The sequence below is a fragment of the Sceloporus undulatus genome, chromosome 3 (genome assembly GCF_019175285.1).
Source record: "Sceloporus undulatus isolate JIND9_A2432 ecotype Alabama chromosome 3, SceUnd_v1.1, whole genome shotgun sequence".
In the NCBI taxonomy this organism is placed as follows: Eukaryota; Metazoa; Chordata; class Lepidosauria; order Squamata; family Phrynosomatidae; genus Sceloporus; species Sceloporus undulatus.
In genome coordinates this window covers 132,596,902-132,617,328 of record NC_056524.1, presented here as the reverse complement: position 1 = coordinate 132,617,328, position 20,427 = coordinate 132,596,902, and the positions used below count along the sequence as shown (strand labels likewise).

General features: G+C 39.2%; 1 protein-coding gene across 5 annotated transcripts in view; it reads right to left on the bottom strand.

The window, feature by feature from the left end:
• The window catches only part of PCDH9 (protocadherin 9), a 1,031,874-nt gene that overhangs the window by 3,226 nt on the left and 1,008,221 nt on the right, over positions 1 to 20,427 (bottom strand). The window lies entirely within an intron of this gene.

The following is a 20,427-nucleotide window of genomic DNA, read 5'->3' as shown; positions in this document are numbered from 1 at the left end:
TAAAAAATAAAAATAAATAAAGATTCTCTGAGACCTTGGGTTTCTGCCTAAGGCTAGGGCTTCTGCAAAACTGTGATTGAAGGGGTGGAAAGCATGCACATATATACATGTTGTAGACATAATAATTTTTATGCAGGGATTCCCTGAGACCTGAAAATTATTTCAAGCATTCCCCCAGGGTGAAAAGATTGAGAAAAGCTGCATTAGACAGCACAAGTTTGATCACTTTGTAAATGGTGGATTTATAGAGCATATCAGGCAAACTGACACTTTAAAATATAGTATAAATGGAAATCATGTCATCTCCAAACATTCAGAGGGATCTGTCAAACTTGTGTGCAAGTATTTTGAATTGTATTATCACCTCTTCTGATTTTGAAGAGTTCCCTGGGAGAACAAAACTTTTGCTTGATTGATTTCAAACCAAAAGTCAATAAATATTTCCAGGGTAGTTTATAATGAATTAATTTTATGAGGATAAAATGCAAAAAATACTTTTAAGTACCCAGATGTCTTTCCACTGCATTCTTCATTATGTGAAGTTTAGAGGTGCCCAAGAATAGCTCACACAATTATCAATCCCCCATCTTTGCTCATATTAGACTTGGTCTATGTGGGGCTGAAAACTACTAGATTTCTGCTGGTCTCCATTTCTATATAGGCAAAGCTTTCAATTGTTTCAACGAATTGATGGAAATTAGGAGCGGCTCATGCAGACACAATCTCAGCAGTTCAAAAATTCAAAACCACAGCCTTTCTGGTGGGATGAAAGCATAAAATCTTTCTTACATTTTCTCAAACTTGAGGGGCAAATGACAACTGAATTCTTGTAATGAGTTCTGACATGCATTACCACCAGTACAAACATCATACTCTTTCTTTGCATATTTCTCCATGGAGTAAAACTACAGATGAGTTATTGATCTGACCAGTGTGGATGTGGTGAGAAAACAAGCATTCAAAAATATCCTCAAAAGTGACTTAGCTCTATTTACTCCCAGTGCTATCAATAAGTTCACACATGAGTTTCTAATCTAAATATATTAGTATCTCAGCTGCAAATAGCCAGCAGCAAAAGCTTTTCAAATGTTTATGTTGTCTCTGAAGAAACCAAGTTGCTTTCTCTACCCCATCTACAGACATTCAATTGTTTCTTGATGAAAATAAAGTGACAGGAAGGTGATAGGAAGGAAATTACTCATTTATTTGGAGCACCCAGTTAACTGATAGCCAAGAAGACTGCAGTCAAAAGAGCTTTAAAGGGCAGCTCAAATCAGAGGGAGGAAAGAAGAGAACACAGAAAGAAGATCTGATCACTGCTGATCAGCAAAAAATAGAGCTTATTAAGGAGAGGAGGCAGAGGAGAAGTGTTGGTCTATATGCAAGATCCAAAGAAAAAGTGTGGTTCAAAAAAAATGTTAATAAGAAGAGTCATGTGCCACTAACTAAATGTCATGGAAGGGGAAATTAGAAATAGACTTGATTCTTCTCAAAACATTGGTGAGGAAGACAACTGAGAAAGATAAGAGAGGGAAATTTAGAGATGATCTGTGATAGGGAATGTGTGACTGATGCAGTGTTTTTAGTTCCCAGTCCCTTTCCACCTATGCCAGCAAAACCAGTGCTCATGGATAATAGGAACTGTGGTTCATCAATATCTAGAGAGTTACATTTTCCTTACCATTGTGTTTGGTGAAAGACAAGTGTTGGCTTCAGCTAACTTATCTTCCAAAAAGATTGCAATTAATGGCTGACAGTGCTATCCTGATTCTGGATGGATCCCCATGTGTACAGCTCTAGAGATTTGAACTGTATATTTCAAGAATGAGAGACCAGATATTATGCAACTGTATATTCCAGTTCTCACTCTGGAATTTATCACACCAGCCTGCTGAACTACCACAATCATACTAGATTAGGAATGGAAGCATACAGGTTTGTTATCCTTTCTTATCATGGTTTTCCTCACAACAGTGGGAAAACTGATGATGCCTCAAAAGAGGGGAAGGGGAATAAGGACAAACTGGGGCCTAAGGGCCAGGTAACACCTATGAACATGGGGCCTAAGGGCCAGGTAACACCTATGAACATGTGGATTTCCATCTCTGGGGTTTAGGATTATAGCCAAAATTTCATACAAATTCTGCTTTATCTTGTATTTTAAAATAGCTTTGTTCAATGGTTGAAATTAAATAGGTATGTTATCATAGAATGTTATTTTCTTTACATCCTTTCCCGAATAATTTTGAGTTTTTTCTCCTTCTCTTTCAGTCTTTGTCATTATCCAGTGACTATGAACCAAGCTGCAATCCAGTTAACAAATGTTTAATGTCCCTTAAGTTCTCTAAGATCAGAGGAGACACCCTTTGCCAATTAAGCTCCATGTGATTCAGAGAGAAATCAAAACATCTGGAAACTTCAGGGGCCAGAAGTATTTTCAAAAGGACAGTGTTTTATTGCCCATGTTCTCTTTCTTTTTCTCTTGTGTTCGCCTGTTTACACTCTGAGAATTATCATAGACCACTTCGCCCGACCTATTGGTCCTGAGAGAAGGCTTTGCTGGCCTCTCATTAAAACGGCATGCTTCTGCGGCTGTTAGCAGGGAGTGGTGAGGCTTAGCCTGCTTGAGGCTCTCCTGGCTGATCTCTCTGTCACTTGCTTTGATTGCTAGCCCACCCTCCCACCTCAGCAACAGTGTGAGATTCATTCTGGTCGCTTTGGGGCATGGTAGGAATTTTTGTCCTTGGTTTCCCAAGGGTTTTTTGCCTACCCTACACTGTTGGATGGGGAATTGGACAATTGGCTTGGGGTGTGGTCATAAATAAGCTTCATGGCATAGGCAGGGGGAGATAGACATTTCGGTGAACACCTCGGCACCCTCGGTGAAGGTGCGTCTCTGGAACTGAGGTTTAGGTCTTGAGAGTAAACATGAAGGGATAGAGACTTGCCTTGGAGCTGGCCTGAGATTTAAACCCTCACTTAAGTCTTGCGAGTTAAGTGGGGGAATATTGGGTTGGCCTTCCGGATGAGGGCTGGCCGGGGAGCAACCCAAATTATGGATTGCCCTTGGGGCTCAGGTGTTTTCGCCCTTTGAAAGCTGAGGAATTGGCCTTGGAGCAAACCTTCGCCAGCTGTTCCTGCACAAGGTTCTCCCCCCTGGGCTTGCAGTTCTCAAAGAAATAAAATTAAATAGGTTGAGTTTTAATAAAGTTGCCCATTTTACAACCCAGTTCTCTGTGTCTGGTCTCGTTATTCAATGAGTTGGTCAGCAAATGAGCTTGAAGAAGATGTGGTAGAAGCTGGTCCAAAAGGTCAGACTCCCAACTTCCCTAGTCATGGAAGACTTGAAAATAGAGCATCCACTTCTGTTTAAGTGGCAAGGGGCCATTTGGCTAAAAGCAACAGGATCTTATTGTTTTTTCCACTTGGTTATCAGTTCCAAAGTTCTTTTAGATGCTTTTTTTGGGGGGAGGGGGTGTTTCCAGCTCTAATATTCCTTACTAAAATTATGTATTCCTTCTTATTAGAATAAAGAATAAAAAGGCAAAGGTAAAGGTATTCCCTTGACATGACTAGACATGTCTAGCCATAACCAACTGTAGGGGGTGTTCATCTCTGGTTTCTAAACTGAAGAGCCAGTGTTGTCTGAGGACTGCTCTGGTGCTCATGTGGCCAGCATGACTGCATCAAACGCTGTTACCTTACCACTGAGAAGACGTACCTACCTATCTACTTGCATTTGCATGCTTTCAAACTGCTAGGCTGACAGAAGCTCGGACTAGTGACAGGACATCACTCCATCATACAGCACTCAGGCCTCGAACTGCCAACCTAATGATGTTCTGATCATCAGAATTGGCATCTTAACCACTAAGCAACTCCATCCCTTATACAGAATATCCTCTTTTGCATTCTGCCTGCTTGGTGTGCTTATTGGAGTTTCATGTCTCCCATGAAAGGTAGGGGAAGGGGTTGGGGGAAAGAGTTGGATAAAAGCACCAAAACAGACTAGCTTTGGGTGTCTAGTCCTGTCTTCAACTTTGGATGCCCTGAAAGAAATGGGACTGGTAGTGGCAGATATTCAAGGTTGGGACCTTTTCTTTCACTGTAAAATGGGGGGAGGGGGAGCCAGAGACCAGATCCTATTCAGATGATGATAAGATTCACACACACACACACACACAGAGAGAGAGAGAGAGAGAGAGAGAGAGAGTTTCAAATCCTGAGCTTTATATTTAAGCCTCATATTTTTGTGGAAGAAAAAATCTGTCATTTTGTAAGTCAGACCCCTTCTGACTCTCCCACATGTCTTTGGAAGTCTTGGATTTTTTTTACTATTATATTCAAAGTGATGCAGGTATTCCATTAAAAAGAAAGGAAGAAAACAGCTAGTAAAAAGGAGTATTTTCAGCATATTGTTAACATTTCCAAAGGTTAATCTATAGGTTAAACACTGATTATTTTCTTTTCTGCTGACAACTGCAATTTACTTTTAATTAGGTTTTCTCATTCCTCCTCCCAAATAATTCAATCCTATATCTTGCTGATTCTGACCCAAAAAAAGAGAAATGGTTTGACAGGGATTAAATCTTGCAATGCACAGTTAAGAAGAAAGGAGGAAAATGAAAACATACAAACACACACACAAAAAAAATACATTTCCCTGTGCTTCCAATTTCCAATGAAATAAATGACAAATCTCAATACCCAGCTCTTTATGTTTCATGTCTCCATCCAGAAACTAAATAAACTAAGCCCAAGTTCAAATACAGCTGACATCTATTTTAGTTTGGGCTTTAAATGAGAAATAAGCTGTTTTTAGTCAGAATGAAAATATGCTTGTGGCCCTTTAAGCCATGTCAAATTAGTCTTGAAGAGATTTATTTCTTATTTCATTTGCTTTCCCCAGTAACAGCTACTAAGATCTAAGACACTTAATTTTAGTATAGGCTTTATGCAAGCTTTCCTGCCTGATAAGTTGGTAAAGTTTATATGGGGCTTTGGATCTGTTTGTCAGAAGCCTGATTTAAATATTTCTTCTTAGCAATGAAATGCATTTTCTGTGCATATTCTCGGAAACATGCCTATAACTTCTTAATTTGGACAAATGTATATTTATCTTTAACCCTTCCAAACCGCTCATAAGTATAGCACTGGGTACATCCAGATTTCTTTTTAAAAAGAAAACCGTGGAGACAATTTTTTTATTCTCTTAAAACATAACACTAGTGCACCAGCTGTGCCCCATTTTATGAAATGGCATACAGTATCTGGCCATGGTAACATACCCCTTGATTATATCCTGTAAACAACAACAACAACAACATGCTTTTCTGGCTCTGGTACTCACCCAGTTTGCTCCCTGGATCACCATGGGGATGGGTAGCTATTCAGAAACCCATCCTCATGCTCACCAAGGGGTCCAGTATTGGTGCACTGCCCCCTACCTTAGCAGTCAGTGATCCATCTGATAAGCCCTCCAGTTGGCATGTCTGACATGGAAATTGGACACTTGGCTGCATCCACATTAAGTTAAGGAGCACTGGTGGGGATATAAACAGCCTGGTTTTGCAGCAAAGTTTCAAGCTCTCTACACAAACCAGATCTTTTTTTATCCTGGGGTAAAAACTATTTTCACCAGGATCAGGCTGAATCTTGACTCAGGTATTTAAGTCTGCATTATTTAAACAAGATGACTTGAGCCAAGGGGAAACTGAACCTTTTGGCCTATGTGGACTACCCCTTAGTGGAGCTGCCTTTGAAAACTGTCAGGAAACTGTAGTGGACCCAAAATGCTGTGGCGGTGATACAGCTGTTAAGATACTGACCTGATACTTACAAGACTGGCAGGCCAGCAGTTTGAGGCCCAGGCACTGTGTGACAGAGTGAGCTCCCATCTCTAGTCCCAGCTCCTGCCAACCTAACAGTTTGAAAGCATGTAAAAGTGCAAGTAGCTAAATAGGTACCACTTCAATTGGAAAATAACACCAATCTGTGCAGTCATGCTAGCCACATGATCACAGTGTAGTCTTTGGAGCTTATCGCTTGACATTTTAAATCGGCTCAAGCCTCCTGGGCTATATTCAGGATGCAGGATGGAGGCAGGGATTATCACACACTAAATTGCCACTGAATCACTCACTGCCATCAGCCCGGGTCCCAGCCACTTCCAAGCATCACTCCACCAACACTTTTTAGAAGTTGGAAAGCTTTCCGACTTTTAAAAAGTGCTGGTGGAGCGCAGCTTGGACCCAGGTTGATGGTGGCCGGCAGTTCAACAGTGATTTAGTGTGCGATAATCCCTGCCTCCATCCTACATCCCAGCTGCAGCCCAGGAGACTGGAGCCAATTTAAAACGCCAAGCAATAAGCTCATTTGACAACACTGGCTCTTCGGCTTAGTAATGGAGATGAGCACTGCCCCATACAGTGGGACACAACTAGACAATCCTGTCAAGGGAAAACCTTTACCTTTCTGTGCTGTTCATTGTGGTTTATTACAATGAATATATATCCACTATTCCTGAAACAGCTTCATTGGCTACGAGTCCATTTCCAGGCAACAATTAAAGTGCTGTTTATACACTTTAAAGCCCTATGACTATCTGAAAGACCATATCTCCCTGCATGAACCTGGTCATTTTTTTTATTAAAAGAAAACATTAAAACATGTTACACACAACAAAACAAAACAGAAAAAGCAAAACAAAACAAAACAAAAAACACATTATTATAAATTGTACTATTGGTTATCCTCTATAGTTATTAAGAAACTTGCCTAATAATATTTTAACTGAACTCTGTTTTTAAAATTCTGAATGCTGGATGGGAAAATGCAGCTTATAAATCAAACAAGTAAATAATAAATATGTGGAAATGAAGAATATAAAGATGTGCACCCCCAGTGAAAAATGTGGGAAAATATGGGGTGTTTCTTCATCCATTCCCACAATGGGGATGGAAAGAATATTTGAAAACTTGTGAAAAGTTTTGACAGTTCAGAATATTCTGTATACAGAATTAACACTTTTTTTGTTGAAAATGTAAAAGATAATCTCCCAGAAAGAATACACAATCCCTTTCCTTTCCCTAGAATGAAGACCAGTTACTTCTGCCTCCTTTGAATTGCCTCTTTCCTACTTCCTACTGAATTGCCTCTTTGACCCCACCAGTAAGCATCAGGACCAACAGCACGTCCCAGGATTTGAGAGCTATAGAAAGGGATATTTTGAATGGTGTATTACAAAGGACATAAGAATAGCATCCAGCATCCTTTCCAAAGAGAGACATGTGCATGTGTCCACCACACTTAAACTTGTGCAAGCCATTAACAGCATTTGCACACTGACTGCTTAATTTTAAAGGCTCACTGGCATACAGAGTTCAGCAAGTACATAACTTGTGCATCTGAATAAATCATCACAGACTGAATACAGCAGGCTTTTGTAAAAAGTCAAAGTTTTTCTTTCATCTAGGCCTCAGTCCAACATGTATTCATTTATTTAATTTATATCTCACATCTTTTCCCCAGTGTGGGACCCAAGGCAGCACACAGCACCTTAAGAACACAGTACAATTGAAAAGCTCTCAATATAAAAGTTAAAATTAAACTACTACTTCTTTTTCTTCATCATATTCTTCTTCCACCCTCCCAACTTTAAAAGCTCTTTCTGTCTTCACTTTTTGGTGGGCAGAGCAAGGTGGAAAGAGAACATGGCTCAACACAGTACATAGTTCCACATGCACATCTAATGCTAGGCTGGACCATTTATCAGCCTCCTGAGAATTCCGTAGTCCTGCTGAAGCTTCCCAACAGTGAAACTATGCTTGTTGGGAAATGGAAGGAGCTGTAGCAGTATTTTGCTAAGCCCCCACTGGGCTTCTACGATGTTGCAGCAGTGGAGAAAATATTTTCACATTTGGCTATGGGGAAATAGTCAAATACTGTCATATACTCTGCTCCCCACCAGACATAAATTAGTGCATAGAGGGTGGTTCCAGAAGGGCTATCTGGAGGGCTTTGGTACATGTAGAGGGATGAAGTGAACACCCACCTCCACTGTGACAAAAAAATAAAGATACACACATGCACAGTTAATATATATGTGTGTGTGTGTGTGTGTGTGTGTGTGTGTGTGTGTGTGTATATATATACTATATATATATATATATATATATATATATATATATATATATATAAAACAGAATGCCAACTTGAATGTCACCTTGTAACAACTCATATTAACTGAACAGATCATTTGAACCATGGCAATCTCCATTACTGATACCCAGCCATTCCCCTGCAGTGCAAGCAACAAAAAACTAGACAATATGGAACCTTATTAGGTTTTGAGCTTTCAGAGATCAGCAAGGATATGAAAGAATTCCATGCTTTGATGATGCTTTTTTTTCAAATCTGACCATCTTGGCATGATGAGACTCTATTTCAAATGTTTATTAATGTCCATAGACCCATTAGAACAGCAAGGTACCGATTTTTTGTTTGTTATTGTTTTCTGTAAGTTGCATAAATTATAATTTATATAAAATACCCAATTGCTGAAAGTAATCAATTGACTCAATTGGCATTAATGGAGATATACATATACGTATTGTTCAAATATCAGGTTAATTGGGCATAACAGGACTTGCATACACACATGCTTGTGTGCTGTAGTAACTCAGAGTGTTAGCTCACCTAGTTCAGTATGTTTCAGATGGCAGTTGTTCCTCTAAAGGGTTATAGTTTTTCCAAAATATGGTTATTACAAGACTCTCCCCCCCCTTGTCTTCTTCATTGCCAATTCAATTATACACCAATTTTTACACCTAATTCTGGTGACTTTCTGGTCTACTTCTACTTTCTGCATGAACAAGTGAAAATTTTGGACAATGAATGGACTAAGATGAGACAAAATACTCTATAGAATGCATATAGCTTGGGTATGCTACCTGTTTTATTTTGCTTTACTTTTAATTGCAATGCATGTAAAAGAAAGCATAATCTTGACTTAATTGTAATTATTTCTTTCCTCTACCAGCATCAGACAATGACTTTCTCTCAATTTTCTTAAGTTGTTTCATCACTACGCACAATGTTCCTGCTGTTTTAATTTTGTAATTACATGAACCTGTTTCCCTTTCCTCCATAAAAATGTCATTGGGATCTCTGTATCATGTTTTACCCCTCTAAACTGAAATATTTCATTGATTCTCTTTCATCACCCCACCCCCAAGACCTGAGATATTTCTTCTATGAACTATCCAGAATAGATCTAGTGATCAGTCTTGGCTGCTTGAATATATAATGACACAAGTGCGGAGAAAGTTGTACAAGCCATCTGCCTCCAAATTTAAATATTTTGACGGCAAACACTGTAGTACATAAGCAAGAATTCCTTAAACTGCTTTTGTAAATATTTATATCTGATTGTGGACAAAAATAATGGCTTTTGTTGTCATGTTTTTATGCTGCTAATATCTGTCAGAGAGCTGCATACTCAAGTTGCCTCAGAAGTAGGCAAGTAGAAGACAGGAGAATAATCTATGCCAGACAAGTCCTGGCCATCTCATAATAGTAGAAATTCTGAGAGTTCTTTATTTTACCTAGAAGCAAAACTCTTAATCCATTGATTAACTCATTACTGCAATTAGAAAGTGGCTTCTGGCAGGCTGACCAAACCTTTTCAACCTGCTTGTCACTGGCCTCTTGCTTGTAAAATGAAGTATTATGATTAAAGAAGAGTCAGGATCTCAGCATCAAGTGCACAACAAGAACTAAATGGCTCAATGTGTTTTGCTGGTTTTGTTGCTAAATACCCTCAAGTCACCAGATTCTGTATGATCTTGGAAGGTAAGCAGGGTCATTTCTGGTTAGCACTTGGGTGGGAGATGCCAATGAATGCCAGGTGCTGTAGGCTATATTCAAGAAGAAGGAGCTAGCAAAACTATCTCAGTGTATTCCTATGAAATACCCTATGAAATTCAAGGGGTCATCACAAATCAGCAGGTGAACTGAAGGCACATACACGCATGGCGAGGCATAGAGCTTGCATGGACAATCATCAGCTGTGTGGTAAACATTCATACCAGTTTGCTGAATTCAGATACCCAAGTCTGCCGCTCTGGGTGTAGTTGTATGGAATAATCCTCCTTTTCAAAAGGAGGAAAAAGGACACACATTATCAAATTGCCTTAAGTTAAAATACTATTCTTCATGCTAGTTTTGTTTTTTTTGTAAGAGATTAGAAAATCAGTTTTCCAAATGATAACACAGAAACTGCAAGAATATTCAACTTACTAATTAACTACCCATGTAGTGAATATGGTTTAGTCACAAAAGAACAACTTTTTCAATAATATCTTAGACCATCATTCAATTACTATTTCAGGATTTAAAAAAAAAAGGTTTATACTCTTTATTTTCATCTGGAAATAGTTGTGACATAAATCACCTTAATTGTGCTAGCTGTTTATGTCACAACTATTACCATTGCATTCAGTGATATATATGGGAATTACAATTTAAGAGTAACATTAGTACAAAAAAAATTACTAAGGATTCTGTATGGTGTGGTATAGAAGGTCATTGAGGAGTGACACCATGAGTCACCACACTGGGTGACAGCAACCCTAGTGATGCCATTACTTGGTATATATTTACTTCAACATATGACCACCACGTGCTATCCATTTTGCTCATAATGAATTCTATTAAAATTATGCAAAATTAACAGCTAAATTCAACATTCAGCAAGGATACATCCAGCCACTCCACAAAAGTTTTCCTTTATTGTCTCCCTTTCTCTACAGCTAGAATTGTGGTACTACAAACCCCAGGATTCTGTAGGATGACAGTTAAAGTGGTATCGAAGTGTCGTAACTAGGTAATACGGGGGGGGGGGGGTTGGACTGCATGCAGAAAGGAAGCTGTGAGTGACAATTTAGTTTCCTCATAGTGTCTGTTTAGGTGAAAGTATACCATTGTATACAGTCCTATTTCTAAGGAAGGCATAAAAAGAAAGCTTTGATATAGTACTGTATAGGATGCTTCCTGTGTTTGTCTTCTAATTTATATACCAGGATTCCAGACAATTCCTCTTAAGAAAAATCAAAATAAAAGCATTATCATTTGGGAGGGAGATTTGGCTACAGGGTAAGAAACTGTTTGGACTCATAGAACTAGTCTTGAGGTTCTTTGGACCTTGGCCTATAAATATAAACTCATTACAAAGCAATTATTCACTGTCAAAGGCAAGGATTGATTTCCTGTGCTCCATTACAAGGTCAGGCCTGTTTGTATAGATTGTGACCTCTGAAACCAAAGGCAGCCCTCCTGCCACATGGTGAACACCACTTGTTCCCAGACTTGATTGTCTATTCTTTTCTTATCTAGCAGAGGCAACCTGGGCCTCTGATGATAGATAGGAAGCCAAGAGAACCTCAGACTGCCCAACTGTTCCTCAAAAGATAGGGGTAGAATTTGGGTAGAGGCAGTTGGCATGTAACTTGAGCAATTCTCATCTTTATACTCACTAGGGTTGCAGGAAGTTAAACTCAAAGACATCCAGAAGGACAAATTATCACCATACCTCTTGTAGGGGAAATGCAACGTGCAGGGCAGGCAAATTACTAGGTTTGGTCTCCACAATGATTACACTACACCTCACAGTGATTATGGCACAGTACATACTGCTCTGAAAGGGAGGGTTGAAGGCATCCATTTTTCTTCTGGGTTCTTTTTAATATGCCCAGCACATGTCACGAGTGTGCCATTGGCACACCAGTGATGTAAGTGACACACAGCAACATTTGTACACTGCACGTCGCTTAGATCATCATGGCAGTGCCCATGTGGGCAGGATACCACCATGATGCCACCACCATTGCATGCTAGATTCAGGAGCGTGAGATTACTGTGTTCTTTCGGACTCTAGTGTTGGCAGTAGCACACTGCTTTTTGCCCATCTGTCCCAGGCCATTGTTATCAATAATGCTTAGCGGTGAGAGAACACCCACAAATTAGTATGTTTAGAGGGGAATCTAATAATAACTCAATGAGAGACATAGTATGGGTGTGATAACAGGCAGCATAAGATAGCAATCCAATTGTATACCAAATCCAAATCACACAGAAATTTAGAGGCAAATCCAAATTAGTTTTAGTTTATTAAGGAAATGAACAACATATACACAAAAACATATGCATTCACACTAGCACATGAGAACTAAGAAATTAAAGGTGTGAGAGGAAAATTGATTGAGATCTGGCTAAAGGCAATGCTTACCAACAATAAGGCTTGCTTTCAGTTGTAGGAAAGCAGGAACAGAAATGAATCCAATAGCTACTTCGAAACGGGGGTGCAGCTAGCTATTGGAGGAATCTAGAGGAAACCAGCAGCATGGTTGTCTACAGGCAGACTAGACCCAAAGAACTGGATTCTAAAAGCCAACATTTATACAGTGAAACTGCTTTGATGGTAGAAAACAAAGATTTGGAATAATTAACTATGTCAAATGGTTTTCCAGGAAGGAATATTAGGTAGGAGTTAAAATGGATGTGTCCATGACTATTTGGACAAAAGATAGACGGCTTCAGCAAATGTTCTCAAACCAAGAGCTGAGAGTTGTGAATTTCCAGAGATAGTTGTTATTTCCTAAGACGAATGGCAAATTCTCACCTTGGTAAGAGAGATTCTTGTCATTACAAATGACATCATCTCCTCTTGCCAACTCCTCTATTGATCAAAGGGATTCTGCTGATGTCTTTATACTCCTTCCCAAAATAGGCCCTATTGTGATGTGCATCCAGATCACTCTCTGGTTGGTTCTGACTGGACTGAGGGGCCAGCTCTCTGTTTTGGAGCAATCCTAGGTTGTTCAGAAATCACCCTTCACCAGAGTCCCTTTTTGATATGGAGTTATGTTAAATATGTCTTAGGATCCAAATGTGGGATAACTCAAGTCCCATTATTTGGTATGCATGCTCCCAGGTGCACGTGCCATTTTAATGCCCAGGGCTTGCTCTTCATGTGAGCTTGAATCTGTGGATGGCAAGTCCACGTATGGGGAAGGCACACTTTACCACTTTGTGGAATTAGCTTACAGGTAGGAGTAGAATCTCTAACACAGTGTCCATATGAAGCTCATTTAGGAAGATGTCATGTTCAATGGTATTAAACATTACTTAGAGATCAAGGAACAACAGGGTTAAATCCATCCTTTTACCAATCAAGGTCATCCATCAGTGCAACCAATAAAGTTTTCATCCCAAAACTAGGCCTAAACTCAGACTTATTTTGTTTCCTTAATTAAACTAGGTCGATACAGTGTCATTCAGTTTGATGGAGAGGAAGATGATACTTTGGTGGAAGCACTGCAATGGTTGCAAGGTTCAGCTCATGCAAATTAACAACTATATTTCCTTTTGGGAATTAAAGGGGTGAGCCTATGGGTCTGATAGTTAATGGCTTCATTCACAATTATGGAAACAATGTGTTCAATTCTGACAACATCATAACATTGTTTGAACATGACCACATAGCCCGAAAAAGCCACAAAAAACTGTGGATGCCAGCCATAAAAACCTTCACTTTCACATTGTTTGAAGCCTTTTCTCTATATAACAAACCCTGTTCTAACCCATGTGGAGTTACATGCTTTTGTTAGTTTACGAATAAAATATATGGATAAAAAGAAGTTTAGTTTGCAAGCTGGATGTCAGTGTCTTGTTCTACATGCAAGAAGTCACCTTGAAAAGTGGCAGAGGAAAAACCAAGCAGGATTCCTCAAAACCTTTTGTTAGCAAATAAATGGGGATTACGTTTTTACATGTCTCTCCCACAGATTTTATTCGTTGGTCACAGACAAAAAGTCAACATTTGGAGATGGAGATGGTCCAAACATAACAACACGCAGGCAGCCAAAGCAGCAGATTCTCTCCCTGGGAGAATATGGTTATTTAGACAGACTTTATAGCTCAAAAAAAGCGAGATAATCAGAACATCTTTATAAATCCGTACTTTCTGTTTTGTAGCAGTGACTTCATCTGTCTTTTTAACTGCTAAGCTACTGCTGAGTAGAACATTACCACAACTAATTCTGCCTTTTTCAAATTAGCATTTTGCTGCATGCCCCATCTTTTTCAAATAAATTTTTAAAAAATTTATGCCAAGGATTGAAATGAACCTTCTAGATTTGACGTATTTGCTAATAAAAGCAGAGCACCCACAGTGTTGGATTAATATTCATTTTATTAACCCATATTTTCTTTTATTTAGCCAAGATGTTTTAGTCTGCTGCTAGGAGATAAAAAAGAATAGAAATTTATTGACTTTGCTGCTACTTTCCCCTAAGTAAATGCAAAATGATCTAAACAATGCTGAAGATTACTTAGGCAACTGATGAGTGTGCTGGGCTTATCTGAATAAACTCATCAGGGCCTAATTTGGGAAGGAAAATTTCTGCCCATGTTCCCTCATTTATTTATATGGTAAGGGGACAGAGCCTGTTACTTTAACATTCAAAAAAATTGAGGTCTTTATGTCTCTAGAAATTACCAATGTAATGTTGCTGCAGATTTTCTGACCACCCTAGCCATTCAAGTTGGGGTTTACCTATGTCAGTGGTGGTGAACCCATGGCACACAGGCCAGAGGGGGCACTCGCAGCCTCCTCTGTGGGCATGCACACTATTGGCAACAGAGTGAGTGGGAGAATGCTTTATCTCCTTTCCGACTGAAAAGTAAAGGGATAGTACAGGAATATCTGGTTAATCTAAACGAATATAAATCTCCAGGACCAGATGAACTACATTCAAGGGTATTAAAAGAACTGGCAAATGTAATATCGGCGCCATCAGCAATAATCTTTGAGAACTCCTGGAGAACAGGAGACATCCCAGCAGACTGGATGAGGGCAAACGTTGTCCCCATTTTCAAAAGGGGGAAAAAGAGGATCCCAACAATTATCGTCCAGTTAGTCTGACATCAATATCAGGAAAGATTCTGGAGCAGATCATTAAACAGAGTATGTGAACATCTAGAAAGCAATGCCATAATCACAAAAAGTCAACACAGGTTTCAGAGAAAGAAGTCATGCCAGACAAATTTAATCTCTTTTTTTTGATAAAATTACCAGCTTGGTAGATGAAGGGAATGCTGTGGATATAGTATATCTTGATTTCAGTAAGGCTTTTGACAGGGTTCTCCATGACATTATTGCAAACAAGTTAGTGAAATGTGGGCTAGATGAGATAACTGTTACATGGATTTCTAATTGGTTGACTGGCCGAACTCAAAAGGTGCTCAACAATGACTTCTTTTCATCCTGGAGAGAAGTGACCAGTGGGGTCCCAAAGGGGTCTGTCTTGGGCCCAGTGCTATTTAACATATTTATTAATGACTTGGATGACAGAATTGGGGTACACTTATCAAATTTGCAGATGACACCAAATTAGGAGGAGTAGCTAATACTCCTGAGGACAGGATCAAAATTCAAAATGACCTTAATAGACTAGAAAGCTGGGCCAAAGCTAATAAAATGAATTTCAACACGGAGAAATGTAAGATACTGCACTTAGGGCAGAAAAATGAAATGAACAGATATAGGATGGGGGACACCTGGCTGAATGAGACTACATGCGAAACGGATCTGGGAGTCCCAGATTGAACATGAGTCAACAGTGCGATGTGGCAGCTAACAAGGCCAATGCAATTTTAGGCTGCATCAATAGAAGTATAGTGTCTAGATCAAGGGAAGTAATAGTCCCACTCTATTCTGCTCTGGTCAGACCCCACCTGGAATATTGTGTCCAGTTCTGGGCACCACAATTTAAAAAGGATGTTGAGAAACTGGAGCGTATCCAAAGAAGGGTGACCAAAACCATGCCCTATGAGGAACGATTTAGGGAGCTGGGGATGTTTAGCCTGGAGAAGAGAAGGTTAAGAGGTGATATGATAGCCCTGTTTAAATAGTTGAAAGGATGTCATATTGAGGAGGGAGCTAGCTTGTTTTCTGCTGCTCCAGAGACTAGGACCTGGAGCAATGGATGCAAGCTGAGGAAAAGAGATTCCACCTCAACATTAGGAGGAACTTCCTGATAGTAAGGACTGTTCGACAGTGGAAAACTCCCTTGCAGTGTTGTGGAGTCTCCTTCCTTAGAGGTCTTTAAACAGAGGCTGGATGGCCATCTGTTGGGAATGCTTTGATTTGGATTTCCTGCATGGCAGGGGGTTGGACTGGATGGCCCTTGCAGTCTCTTCCAACTCTATTATTCTATGATTCTATGATTCTATGATTCTATGTGAAGATCTCCTGAGTTAGTTTTACACTAAAGGTAAAAGTAATCCCTCGACATTAATGTCTAGTCATAACTGACTATAGTGGGTGATGCTCATCTCCGTTACTAAGCTGAAGAGACAACGTTGTAGGAGGACTGCTCTGGTAGTCATGTGGACAACATTACACCAAACACTGTTACCTTCCCACCAAAGTGGTATCTACTTACATTTGGATGCTTTTGAACTACTAGGTTGGTAGAAGCTGGGACTAATGACACCCCAACATGCAGCACTTGGGCCTCGAACTACCAACCTTCTGATCATCAGAATCGGCATCTTAACAACTAAGCCACCCCATCCCTTTACACAGTAAATACAGGATTCTGAACTATATTATGATTGTTCTTGTATCTATTAATCCTCTTCCACATCTCCTTGCCCTCTTACAGAAATACACTGAGTGAAATACAACTCATGTAACCATATAAAAGATGTTTGGAAATTCAGAAGAATATGATGATGGTGGTGATGGTGGAGGAGGAAGAGGAATCATTACTAGAATACTAGGATCAAACAAGAAAAACTGCCAACAAATGTGGGAACCAAAACCATAACATTGTTTTGTATGTGTGGTTTTACTTACAGTATGCCTACTATTCTTGTACATTTGAAAATAATGAATATGTAATTATTTAGGATACATATCATAATATTCAAATAATTTTTCAAAAGCACTGTTTGCTGTGGACCAGCCTTGTAAATTCCTACTGGGTCTTGTAGAATTCACATGCATGTGCCAATGCCTAAAAGTTCAAAGGAACAGGCCATCCCTTAGGAGTTATTGACACCACAATTTACCCTTTATGCCAATATCACAGCTGCTTTTTCTGCTGCTACATGGGCTTGCTTTATCCAACTGGTCAAAAACATTGTTTGGGCTGCAGCAGGCAAACAAGTTTCTGTCCAAACAGTTGCAGCTTTAAACCAATCAATTTGGACTGTCCAGTTTATATTTGGATAAAAGAGGTGACCATCTTTCAAAGTCATTACTATTTTCTTGTATTACAACAAGGTTTGTCAGAGTGTAATGCAGGGTTTTGTTGGTCACTCTTAGAATATTTGTCAGTATTATTTTTAAATGATGATTGTTTTTTTTACAAGGAGGGCAATTTGGTCTAGTATGTTTTGGAAAGCAACACATTCAGTTATTTCATTCATGCTATTCCAATCTAGACTTTCACTGAAACTTATTAAACTTATCAATTAAAGCAAACCAAGTTGTTAGTCTAACCTCCTCTAGCAGTCATAGGCTAGCAAACACATATCCATACCCTTTCTTGATGCACAACATACTCTGATGTTAAAAGTCTTTCCTAAACACCACCTCTCATCCACAGCTATGCTGTGTTCTGTTTATCCAGGCAATTTGATTCAACTACATATGCTGTTTATCTTGCATGCTTCTGGATAAACCTGTTATGGTGGAATCCATTTGACAAAATCCTTAATTAGTAGTCTGCATGCAACAACAACAAAAAAGCATATGTATTATTTTATGTATGTGTCACAGTAAAGCACATAAGCATAAAGATTTTCCTTACAGTAACTTATTTTTGTTGGTGCATCAATTGTATCCACTTCTGGACAGGAATGATGTTGGGAAATGTGCTGGTCTATCATTATGTGCAAAATGTGAAATGTTCTGGTCTATCATTATGTGCAAAATGTGGACTTCCATTTGAGGCAGGTTTACGTACCTAAATCTGGGCAGCAACCGACACTGCATGGAAAGGTGAATGTTGATGGCCTCTATAATCAGAGGGCAGAGTTAATGAGGCCTGGTATGAGGTGCCTGACCATGACACATGAAAAGGGCAGAGTTAGAGGTGATTTCAGGGCCTGACACCCCCTCATGAGTCTTCTGTGATCTTTGCATCGTGACTCACTCTCCTGTCCCCAGTGTAGTTTGAGCTTTTCTGGTTGCTTCAGAGCTGGGTTCTCCCCTTTACATGATGCTTTTTGCTTGCCCTCATGATGTATCTGGCGGAAATGGCTAAAATTGTGCTCATAAATAGGTTGTCACTGGCACATTAGGCAGGGTGAATATAAGATCTCAGTGTGCACCATGGCATCCTTTATGAAAAAGATAGGGCGCTGGAATGGGAACTGGCAGGGTGCAGGGAAGGCACCTCAGCTTGGTGCTCACTAGGGAGGGTTGCTTTCTCTTATAAACTATCTGGATCTGGGAGACAGTGCATTGGTTTAGACTTCCAGGAATTGACTGATCGGGGAGAAATCCATGGTGATGAGGTGGACAAAGAAGGGTGATGAGGTGGACACAGGTTGACACCTTGCCTTTGCTGACCCTATATCAGGTTGCTTCCCTTTCCTGTTTTGCTCATCTCCAGGTTCAATTCATTTAAATAAGTTCTAGGTCAAATAAAGTGGCCCTTGTTTAACCCAATATCTGGTCTCATCATTGAATGGTTGGTCATCAGTGGTGCAGAATGCAGTGGGTGGGTAGTCATAAGGATGCCTCACTGCATATATATCTTGCCAGGGCAGCACAAATAGTACTGGATATCTATTAGCTAATGAGTCATCTTCTGCCTTTTGTCAACATAGTAAACCCTGAACAAGTCTTGACCAGGTTACCCTGAACATCATACTCTCTTTATAGACCACCCGGGATTTTTGGGAAGATTCAGGGCTTTTTGTCTGCTTGTGGCAATCTAATGGTGATGCAGAAGTAGGCTTTCTTCATTACAGCTCCTCCACTTCAGAATGCTCCCTCATGATTGCTTTTTGAGATGCTATATCTGTTATATGGTTCACGTTTCTCTTAAACACACACTTGTTTCTTCAAGCCTATTTTTAATTTTTGTTTTACACTATATATTTTATCTTTTCAAATGTGTATTCTTCTTGAGTTTGTTGTATACACCATTTAGATAATAATAATTATTAATGGTCTTATAAATTTCAGGAATTAAGGACCTAGGACCATTGTGTGATGGTAAATTGGGGAACTGTACATGATGGAAAGGAATGAAATATGATAGAGATTTGTTGTTATATTCAAAAATATCAAAAATACCTTGTGATGTGCATCATCCACATGGAACTCCCACCCTTAACTAGGAGAAAGTTTTCAGAAACCTACAGAGCTTGTTTTATCAAATTGGACAATGAAACAAAATAAATATGTGTATATACCAAGGACAATGATGCCTCTCTGTTGCACCACTTTCAATTGTTTCAAAAAACTATCATCTCTCTTCAGCCAAAATTGCATTTCAAGTGTTTTATTGAGACATTGGACATACTTCAGCTGTTTTCTATTTTACAGTGCTTCCAAGGAGCAAAGATCCAGTCTTGCTGAATGGATGACATTACATCAATGTCAAGGAAGCACTACCTTCGTTGAGTTTATCAGCAGCTCTAATTCTCCAAAACATATGTGCAGATGAGTGGCTTTATGGTTATAAATAGTTCCACTCACTAGAACAGGACTACTCTTACCTTTACAAAGTTATCTGGCTTTGTTTGTGTGTGTTTTAAAAAATCCGTTCTATGTATGAGTACACAAATATTCTACTTTGAAGTTGAAATATTTCACATGGCTACACAGATGGCACTTTCTTATCTTCTTTTCCCCAATCCTAATGTGCAAAGACGCATGGATCTTGAGATTGAACTTTCCCTTTTCCCCAACCATGAAATGTTATAACTTAAAAATTCCTTTGATGTTCTCTGTCTATCTTTATTTCTCACCCTGATAATTTTTTATTAATCTTGAGGTCAGCGTGTTCAGTGAATATAGCACACAGTAGATTCTCTGCAATGTTTGAGCTGCAATCTATATTATTCCAGGGCCCTATAATCTATATTATACACAGAAAAGCTAGTAGGTGATTTGAGGCACAGATTTGTCCATCTTCATATACTTCTACACCCATCAGAGGAGGAAATGCCCGAATCAATAGCAAATGATCAGCGGTAACAGCAAGAATATAGCTACAGTGAAAGAGGGGAAATGGAGGACATAGGTTGATTTACTTTATTAGAACTCTCAGGTCTAGCAACCAAAGCAAAATGAATAATAATAATAATAATAATAATAATAATAATAATAATAATAATAATAAT